This window comes from Coenobita brevimanus, chromosome 95 (genome assembly GCF_032717465.1).
Source record: "Coenobita brevimanus isolate Jiangsu-jjx chromosome 95, ASM3271746v2, whole genome shotgun sequence".
Lineage (NCBI taxonomy): Eukaryota > Metazoa > Arthropoda > Malacostraca > Decapoda > Coenobitidae > Coenobita > Coenobita brevimanus.
In genome coordinates, this window is record NC_137048.1 from 29,270,937 (window position 1) to 29,281,536 (window position 10,600).

The window sequence follows — 10,600 nt, forward strand, 5'->3', positions numbered from 1 at the left end:
GTGCTACGTTGCGGCGTGACGGTGATGAGAGTGACTGTGTGAACGCCGTGATTAGGTGCTGTGGTAAAATAGTGACGGATGGGATGGGGTTGGTTAGTTTAGTTGAGTTACCCTTTCATTGTCTTCTCGTCTCTCTCTCTCTCTCTCTCTCTCTCTCTCTCTCTCTCTCTCCCTCACACACACACACACACACACACACACACACACACACACACACACACACACACACACACACACACACACACACACACACACACACACACACACACACACACACACACACACACACACACACACACACACACACACACACCTGAGTAATAGAGGCTGCCAGGTTGAGAAACACGACCCCCTGAACTGACCTTGATCTACCCCCCCCCCTCGTTCCCCTACCCGAGTGGATAAAACACCCCTCTCCTCTCCCCACTCCTCTCCCCTCCACACCCCTCTTCCCTCTACACCCTTGTCCTTTCCCCTCTCCTTCCCACCCTTCTCCCCCTTCCCCATCCCACTTCCCTACTCACATCTGTTCCCACTCCACCTCCCTCCACTCATGTCCCCCCTCCCTTATTCCTCTCCCCACCCTTGTCCCCTCTCCTTTCCTCTCTCCCCTCCCCATGACTCTCCCTCTCGCCCCCCCACACCGACCCAGACAGCTGACAAATGTGAGTTTTGGTGGCCACGCAGGGCATCATCCACGCCTCTCTAATCTGGTGGCGTGTGGAGAGAGAGAGAGAGAGAGAGAGAGAGAGAGAGAGAGAGAGAGAGAGAGAGAGAGAATAGGGAAAAACTTAAGACCTCCTTTTGATTCCAGATATTGATTAAATTATTTCCTGGCAATATTCTCAGCCAGCCATATAATACAATCAACATTATTTCCTTTTGATTTTCAGAGGACAAGTTTCATCACATGGGCTGAAGCAAACCAGTACCAGCGAACTTGGTGAGTGTACCGATATTGCATTATGTTTTTGTAGGTTCGTTTTAATTATCAGCATCTGTTTTGCCTTGTGGACGGGATGGAGAATGAGAACATGGCTAGAAGAGTGTATGTGGGTGAGGAGGAAAGAGTAGGAATGAGTGGCTGAGGATGATAATTATGGAGGGTTGGAGTGATATGAGAGAGGGGGTGTATGAGTTGCATGGAGGGCAGCCAGATTGCGGAGGACAGGGCGACGTGGAGGGGATTTGTTTGTGGCCACCCCTTTCGGGATTAAGGCGTCTGGCAATAGAGAGTTATATAGACCTGTACCAGCGAACAAAGTGAGTTTATCGATTCATTCGTACAAAAGTTGCTGATAAATTAATCTGTACCGACGAATATGTATATACTGTATAACGATATTGATAAGTTTTGTAAATTCATGTTCATCAGCTCAATATTTTACTGGGTATGGAAATTGACTCGTCTGGAAAAATAATTTGGGGGTACAAGGGACTGAAAAATTTCCACTAGGAACTGGGGAATGGTGGAGATTTGTTGAGTGGTGAGGAAGTGGTGGTGAAAAAGTGAGACAGTGGTGGGGAGGGAGAGGGGTTGTGAAGGCAGTGGTGGGGAGGGAGAGGAGTGGTGAAATACAGTGGGGTTTGGCAATGGTTGGGAGGAGGGTGAGTGATGAAAAAGGAATGATTAAATGGAAGATTTGGGAAGAACCGTGAAGAAATAGTGAAAGACTGTTGTTGGGAGAATAAAGTGAGAGGGGAGTGGGGAGAGAAAAATGGGGATGGGGAGGAGACCGTGTAGGATAAAGGAAAGAAACTGGTGGAGGGAGGGAAATCCGAGGGGAGACAATCGATTTGGTGCGGGGAAGGGGAGGCGAGGGGAAAAGAGAATGAGGGAATTAGGGAGAGTGAGAAGGTGAAGAGAATGAGTGAGAATTAGGGGGAGTGAGAAGATGTAGAGAAAACCTTGCTATTTTCGTGTGGTGATTTATTATGTTACTATTGTGGGGTGTGCCTTAAATTCTTGTATCTTTTTTACGAAATGTCATGTATTCACCACGTAGACAAAGCTGGATATTCACGTAGAGTTGAATATTCACGATGACTTTAAAAGGATAATAAGAGAAGATTTTTAGGTGATAGTGCAGGGAGTCCTATAGTGCAGAGTTTGTCTTTCCCAATGTAATTCTCTCACTACAATCACGTCATACTTTAGTACATAGTTGCAACCTTCGGAAAGAGTCACTGAATCTAAGAGACGGCCAGAGCAGAATATACACGTTCGTGGTACATATGTACATGTTTCTAAAGCTAATGCCTAAATCACCTTCATAGCCTAATGTTTTTTGTGTGTGCTGTGGAAATACATGAGCTGTGTGTGTGTGTGTGTGTGTGTGTGTGTGTGTGTGTGTGTGTGTGTGTGTGTGTGTGTGTGTGTGTGTGTGTTTCAACAAATACTGGCAGTGTCTTTTATCCCGGAATTCTAAAACTCCTTCGAACCAATCACAGAAGTGGTCTAGATGGACGTGTATATGTATGGAGAGAAATGGAGACCTCGAAAATCCCACAGAAATATCCCCAAACTTCGAATATCCTCACTACTCTCGAATGTATCCCAAAACTGTGAATGTCTCTCGAAAACTCTGAATATTTCTGAACTTACCGCGGTTTACTCCACGTTATCAGGGCGATCCATCTCTCTGATTATTCCTGAGAAGCTGTTGGGTGTGTGCGGGGCCGAGAGGGGAAGGGGACGGTGCACTTACGGTTCTGAAATATTAATATGAGGAAGGGAGAAAGACCAGGGGACGTGGTTACAAAAGATCGAAGGGAAACAGTTTGATGGATAAATGTGATATGCTTCTTCATACCACTTCACCGTTGTTGGAGATCACTTAATTTGACCTCTTTCGATCCTGTTATTCACTATGTTTAACCATTATTCTCTGTAGTTTGGCTGTGGAGTGAATGGTAGCCGTAGGAGTGAAAACAAAAGAATTACAGTCTTACACACGACTTATGTTTAGGAAAAATTTATGAATGAGGATCCAGAGTACGTTTCCGTCTCTCCCTTCCTTCGCTGACTTATTGTATTTCACCACCGCTTATTTCGCTGTGGCTTATTCATCACAGAGTGGAATACGGAGGGCCGGAGTTCCCTTATCAAGCGCGGAATCCTCAGGGACGCTGTGGAGCTATTCATAGTGTTTCTTTTGACGTTTAAGGGTGCATTTTTGAACTCTGTCGTGACCTAAAATTGCCTTCTCTCCTTGTTCAGTACTTGTAACAGCGGGTCAACACTATGATGCTAGTAACAAAGAATTGCTGTGGAAAGTGTGTTAAGCCAACGCATTTTCTTATTCCGCCTGTGACCAAGCTGCAAAACGACAACAGTCTGGGCCAAGTTAAGGTAAAAGGACTATAGTAAACCTAAATCTGATACCCAGGATTTTACTATCAAGCGCAGATTCCTCGCCGGCAATGCGGGCAAAGGTGGTATTGGTATATTTGAGAGCACGGAGGCGCCCCGAGTATTGCGAAACCAGTTATATACATTTTTTTCCCTAGCGATAGTAATTTTTTATGAATGAAGGTAGTAGTAAACCTAACAAGATAATCCAGATTTATTCAAGTGCGAAATCCTGAAAAGTAATGCGAAGCTAGTGATCATATTTCAGCCCTCTCGTGATAGAGTAGAAGTGATGCCATCGACCTACATAACCAGTCAGCTACGATGGAACTTCAGAAGAGCAGGCTATCGACAAACACTGAACAGAGTAATATAGGACGAAGGAACCGATTAACTCCTTCTAATCCACGACGCACTTTTCATTTTTTTTTTTTTTTCAGACCATGAGACTATTTTATTCAGCCAGAGGGAGATAGGAAGGAATTTACGAAGGCTGTGTTTAACCACTGCAGTTTAAAAAGTCTCGAGTTAAATCGCCTTGGTGGTAGAAAAAATAAAATGTAATATTTAGTTACAGGAGTGAAGTAATGAAGTACAAGCAGACTTATTAATGAAAAAAAAATGTAACAGACAAACAGACTAGACTGCATAGAGGAAAATCATGGGGAACAAAACAAAAAATATATACATAAAAAAAAAAAACGAAGTGGACCGAAGAACTAAGACCAAATATAATGATTCGATAAAATATTATGAAGAACAGATGAAAATAAACTCGGAAACGTGTCCAGAAAACAACTTTATTCTTTACGAGCGACACGCATTAAGAATTAAATAACATAGCAGGGGATTGCATGACAGGAGGACACCAATAAAATGCCGTGTGTAGTTGTTAGTGAAAGAAAAGCACTGGGGGAGAGGGGGAAGAGTCAATACCTGATTTATCATTTTCGTTTCTCTCTCTCTCTCTCTCTCTCTCTCTCTCTCTCTCTCTCTCTCTCTCTCAGAAATGCGTCTAGACTAAGATTAGAGTGAAACTGATTGGACGAGGATCATAAGGTGCTGTTTCGTTAATGAGAGAGAGAGAGAGAGAGGGAGAGAGAAAATCGAACTCCCCTCATGCCCTGTGGTTTGGAAGAGTAACGTCTCTCGTTTTCTATGGTTCCACATCTCGCTTCTCATTCCACACAGTTCATTCTCTCTCTCTCTCTCTCCATCCACGTTCCAAATTGCTGTCCACAACTCTGCTTCCACATTATACCAGGGAAATTTTCACTCATCCATCCACATCTTCGTCCTTCCTTTAGTGCTTTTATCCTTTTTTTTTTTTTTTTTTTTTTTTTTTTCTCCCACCCCACCCATCTTATCTGCCATTCCTTATCCTTTCTTCCTTCCTTCCTTCTTTCCCACCTCCACTCTTCCCTCCTTCCTTCCTTACCCTGTTCATTTTCCCTCTCTTCTGTCCTTCCACACCCCATCCCATTTTGCCTATCATTTTCCTCCCAGCTTACTCATTATTTTCTTCCCAGCTTCCCTTCTTTCTCCATAGTTCCTGTTTCCGTTTCATATCCCCTCCATTTACCCATATCCCGTCACCTCCCATATACCCACCTATTTCCCAATCCATCCCATCTTACCGGTCATTTTCCTCCCAGCTTTCCTTCTTTCCCCACCTTTCCGTTTGGTTTCACCTCCCCTCCGTTTACCCACATCCCAGCACCTCCCACATTCCCACCTATTTTCCCCTCACACATGCCCCATCCATTCCCAGCTTTCCATCCTTGCGTGGGGCCCAACACTCGGCCGAAATGAAAGTAAAACGTAAGCACACACACATCCACCATAACCCATCCCGAACCCCGCAACATCTTCCCAGGTTTATTTTCAGATTGCACGCGAGTTGGTCGGGTTTGTGGCGCATTTGGTTTGGGGGGCGATTCTTTACACATTTTTCACCTTGCTATTTTGTTTTTTATCTTTTAAGATTTGTTTTTCATTTTCCTGTCACATTATTTCGTGCTGTATGCCTCTTCTTGTTTCTTCATATTCATTTCCCCTTTTTCCCTTCATTCCATAAACGGCTTATTGTTTTTTCTTTTTACTTTTTTCACACCCATACCCCAGCCTTCCTCCCTTACCCCAGTCTTCCTTCCTCATCTTAGCCGTCCTTCCTTCCTTCCTTACCCCAGCCCTGCAATAACTAACATCCATTCATTCACCGCCGGTCCGATCCTTCATTCGTTCCACATTTTCACTTCCTTCCAAACTACTTTTACACCCGCTCTTCCTTCCTTCCTTCCTTCCATCCATTCTTCCTGCCTCCCTCCCTCCCTTCCTCCCTTCATTCATTCATTCATTCATCATTGTTCCCATTATCTTTCCTTCCACGTCCTTTGTCTTCCATTTTCACAATATTTCAAATCCTAAATTATATTCCTCACCTTACATTCATTTTTCACCCAATATCCATCTCCATATTTTTTTTGTGCAACCTTAATTCTACACAGCTCTTTTACTGCGGATCCTTAGCACTGTCTCCTCTCACTCTAGATTTTTTCTTTCCTCTTACTGCACACTCGCCCAACTCCTTTTTTATTCTTCATACTCCTGTTTTCACTCTTTCATACTCATTTAAAACTCTTAACTCTTCCTTCTCTTTTTTTCTTTCTCCATTTTATTCCTGTTCCTTCTGACTCTTGTTAATACTCACATATATCCCTCTTTTATATATTCTTGTCTCCTCCTTCATTTTGCGTTATTCTCACATACGTAGTTTTCTTTTTTTTCTTTTTTTTCTTTTTTTGAGTCCTCGGTTCGTATTTCCGCCACCTTAAGGGGCATCCTATTACCCATTCCATCCTAACTCATTTATGGAACGTTGATATTGTGTTGTTATTAATGCACAGTATATTTATATATAAAAATACAGATAAAAAATAAACAATATTTATTAAACAGTGTCATCGTGTACCATCTCATACTCGTCTCTGGCCTTTCTTTCCCCCTCACATCTACCCCTAGCTTCTCCTCACCATCCTCTCTCACCCTTTTCTCCCCTACATCCCTCACCCTTTCTTTTCCCCATCCTTCTCCTTTCTCGCCTTCACCCTACATCCCTCTACTATTCTCCCTTAACCCATCCTTCCTCTCCCTTCCTTCCTTCACCCTATCGCCTCTCTCCCTTCTTACCTGCACTCCCCTCCCCTCTCCACCTTTTTCCTATCCTCTGCAACCCTCTCATTCCCTCACATCTTTCTCTCCTTTCCTCCCTTCACCCGGTCTTTCCTCTTCTTCCAGTCAGATCCCTGACTTCCTTCTCATACCTTCACATCTATCTTCCATTTCCTTCCTTTAAGCCCCCTCTCCCTCCACCCCACCAGCACCATCATCCCCCCAGCTTACGACCTCCTTCCCGTGGCCAAGCAGCGTCCGGATGATGATTGAGAGGAGTTGCATGGTGATTGAGACGAGTTGATGGTGTCCTGGCAGCGGCGATGGGGGGTGATTGGATGGCCGTCTTGGGTTTCAATTATTGGCCAGGTGCGTGATTTTCCACACGTCTTGGCCGGGTAATTTTTCCAGGCGTGAAGAGAATTGGAGGGCGATCACCTGCTTAACCTTAACCTTTCTGCTTAACCTCTCTCTCTCTCTCTCTCTCTCTCTCTCTCTCTCTCTCTCTCTCTCTCTCTCTCTCGTGAACCAGCCGGACCCAAAAATAAATCACTAAGGAATAGGTGTTAGGGACCCTCTGCAACTTAAGAGAATACGAGTTGGTGATTTTACTGAGTTTAGGAAAGTCCCTTACTAGAAAGTAATAGAAATTGTCTCTAACCCCTCCACTTCAGATCGTCTGCCCGAAGCTGAAGAAAATCGTCTGAAGGGAGAAAGAATAAAAGAAAAAAAAACTACATCGGATTCAGGGGGGAAAAAGTCTAAGGTTTTATTTTTATTTTTTATTACTTTAATTTTTTGACTGTACTTCCTTCCTCCCTTTTTTTTAGGTTAGGGTTTGTTAAGGTAAATCATAGAAAACAGAGAGAGAGAGAGAGAGAGAGAGAGAGTGTGTGTGTGTGTGTGTGTGTGTGTGTGTGTGTGTGTGTGTGTGTGTGTGTGTGCTCCGTATTGCTATCACTTAAAAATATTTCCTGTAACACCTGTCATTGCAACATTTCAACTGAGAAGTGTCTACGAACTTTCGATCATGGTTGCACAGGAAAAATTATCTATCCAAAATATCTATCCAGGCGGTGTCATGAAGTCGGTACAGTACAGCCATCGACCCAGTGATATAATTCCCAGGAAGAACAAGGTCAGTGAACGCTCAAAGAGAAAACCTGACAATTTGACCCCATAATGCAGGGCAACGTAGAGCCAGATCGCGTGGAGATTAGGGCGCCGGTGTAGCCTAGTTCGTCCTGGGTAAAAAAGTGCAGGATGGATTGTTTGGGAATGTAGCGTTGTCCTTCCTGGGAAAAAAACTGCAGGATGGATTGTTTGGGAATGTAGCGTAGTCCGTCCTAGGTATAAAACTGTAGGCTGGATCGTTTCGAGGTTTAGCGTAGTTCGTCCTGGGTATGATACTTCAGGCTGGATTGCTTCGGTGTTTAGCTTAGTTCGTACTGAGTATAAAATTGCTGGCTAGATTGTTTACGGGGTTGATGTAAGTTACTAAAATCGTTTGGTGATAAAATGTACAGGTATAAAAGTAGGAGATGCGGGATCCTCAGGGCCCTTTTGTTTAGTGTGTCTGGTGTGGTGTGGTGTGGTGTGGTGTGGTGTGGTGCTGTATGGTGTGGTGTGGTGTGGTGTGGTGCTGTATGGTGTGGTGTGGTGTGGTGTGGTGTTGTATGTTGTGGTATGGTGTGGTGTAGTGTGATGTGGTGTGGTGTAGTGTGGTGTGGTATGGTGTGGCGCCGCAAAAAGTCGCTGCAGTCAACGGGATTGAACCACCTCGCCTTCGAGAATCATTAGTGAAGGACTGACAGACAGAACCACTCCTAGAACTGCTCCAAAATCTAAGAAGTAATAATAATAATAATAATAATAATAATAATAAATACGTTCATACATAAATAAAACCGATACTCAATATTTGCCAACTCTTAACCTTCCTCTAAAACAAGATCCCAGTCGTCATGTTTATATCCAGGTCCCCGATTGAACTGCTGGATGAGTTAGGACAAAGGAGGCAAACAAACTGTGTCCACCAGTCTGACCGGCGCGAGAACACTTCCCTTTGAACCCCAAGTACGAGATAAAGGTCGTCTTGATCCTGCAGTAGATCATTAGGATTAGATGCTGTTTGGAAAGGGAGGAAAGCAGGTTCAGAAGAGCCGGAGGGGGTAACCTTGTAGCTTTTTACTGAGGGCCAAATTAGACTGGAAGAGTGATTGGGAGTGATAATGTGAGTGAGAGTCAGAGAGATGAGTGGAAAGTGGAAGATGATTAAGTGCGTGAGTTGATAGTGAGAGGGTCAGGGAGATGAATGAGTGAATAGAACTGGAAGGTAAGCGACTGAGTGAGTGAATGAGTGATCAATAACGAGTGGATGTGTTGAGCAAATGAGTGAAGGAATTAGACTGCGGAGTGAGTGAAAATGTGAGGTGGAGGGGAAGGGAGAGGGAGAGAGAGGGAGAGGATAAGTATAAAGGAATACTTAGGAAGGCAAATAGTAACAGCCTTATTGATTCTTTCGAGGCTTTTGTTGTAGGATTGCTTATAACAAACATAATTGCTCTGTTAGTCGTTGGCAAGGATAACAAAGCAAGAAGGGGGGGGGGGAGAGGAAGGAAGAGGGAGAGGCAGGAACAAGGGGGGAGGGGAGAGGAGGGGGGAAAGGGCAGGGGGATTTGGTGGGGGAAGGAGGGGATATTTGTGTGCGTGTCCGTGAGCCCCGTGGGATTAAGGAAAGCTTTGTTAAACACTCTCATGGGTGGGACAGCTCAAGTATTTTATTTTAGCTGAAGCCTGACGAGGATGGGCCAAAGAAGTCCAAGTGTTAATCCAGGGAACCATTAACCCTCTCACGATCGGGACCTCTCTAGTGAATTAAGAGTGAGTCATAGGAGGCCGCGAGATTGATTCTTCCACCACGAACCCTCTCATTGGTGGGATAACTCTAGTATCCATTCCACTGAGAAAGTCATATAGGAACATGAGTGTGCTACTACTGTCGCCATTAACCCTTCTATGGTCGGGACAGGTTTAGTATTTTATTCTTACACCTGATGCTGATATTCACCTGTGAGGGAGTCATAGGAGCGTGAGTGCGTTAAATGAATCTGAGTAAATGAGTGCGTTAAATGAGTCTGTGAGTAAATGAGTGCGTTAAATGAGTCTGTGAGTAAACGAGTGCGTTAAATGAGTCTGTGAGTACATGAGTGCGTTAAATGAGTCTGTGAGTAAACGAGTGCGTTAAATGACTCTGTGAGGAAATGAGTGCGTTAAATGAGTCTGTGAGGAAATGAGTGAGTAAACGAGTGCGTTGAATGAGTGAGTAAATGAGTGTGAGTAAATGAGTGCGTTAAATGAGCGTGTGAGTAATTGAGTGCGTTAAATGAGTCTGTGAGTAAATGAGTGCATTAAATGAGCGTGTGATTAAATGAGTGCGTGAAATGAGCGGGTGAGTAAATGAGTGCGTGAAATGAGTCTGAGTACATGAGTGCGTTAAATGAGTCTGTGAGTAAATGGGTGCGTTAAATTAGTCTGTGAGGAAATGAGTGCGTTAAATGAGTCTGTGAGGAAATGAGTGCGTTAAATGAGTCAGAGAGTAAATGAACGCGTTAAATGAGTCTGAGTAAATGAGTGCGTTAAATGAGCTTTTGAGTAAATGGGTGCGTTAAGTGAGTCTGTGAGTAAATGAGTGCGTTAAATGAGTCTGAGAGTAAATGAACGAGTTACATGAGTCTGTGAGTAAATGAGTGGGTTAAGAGTCTGTGGGTAAATAAATGCCTTAAATGAGTCTGTGAGTAAATGAGTGCTTGAAATGAGTCTGTGAGTAAATGAGTGTGTTAAAAGAGTCTGTTGGTAAATGAGTGCGTTAAATGAGTCTGTGAGGAAATGAGTACGTTAAAATGATTCTGAGGAAATGAGTGGGCTTTGCGTGCATGTGTGTGAGCCGCAAGGGATTAGCGAGAGGATTTACTTAATTGCGAGGGTAAACTGCTTCTCCTAAGCTATTTAAGGCTTCCCAACATTGTGCGATATCTGAGACTGGGAACTATTATATCTTTTCCCTCTTTCTTTTTT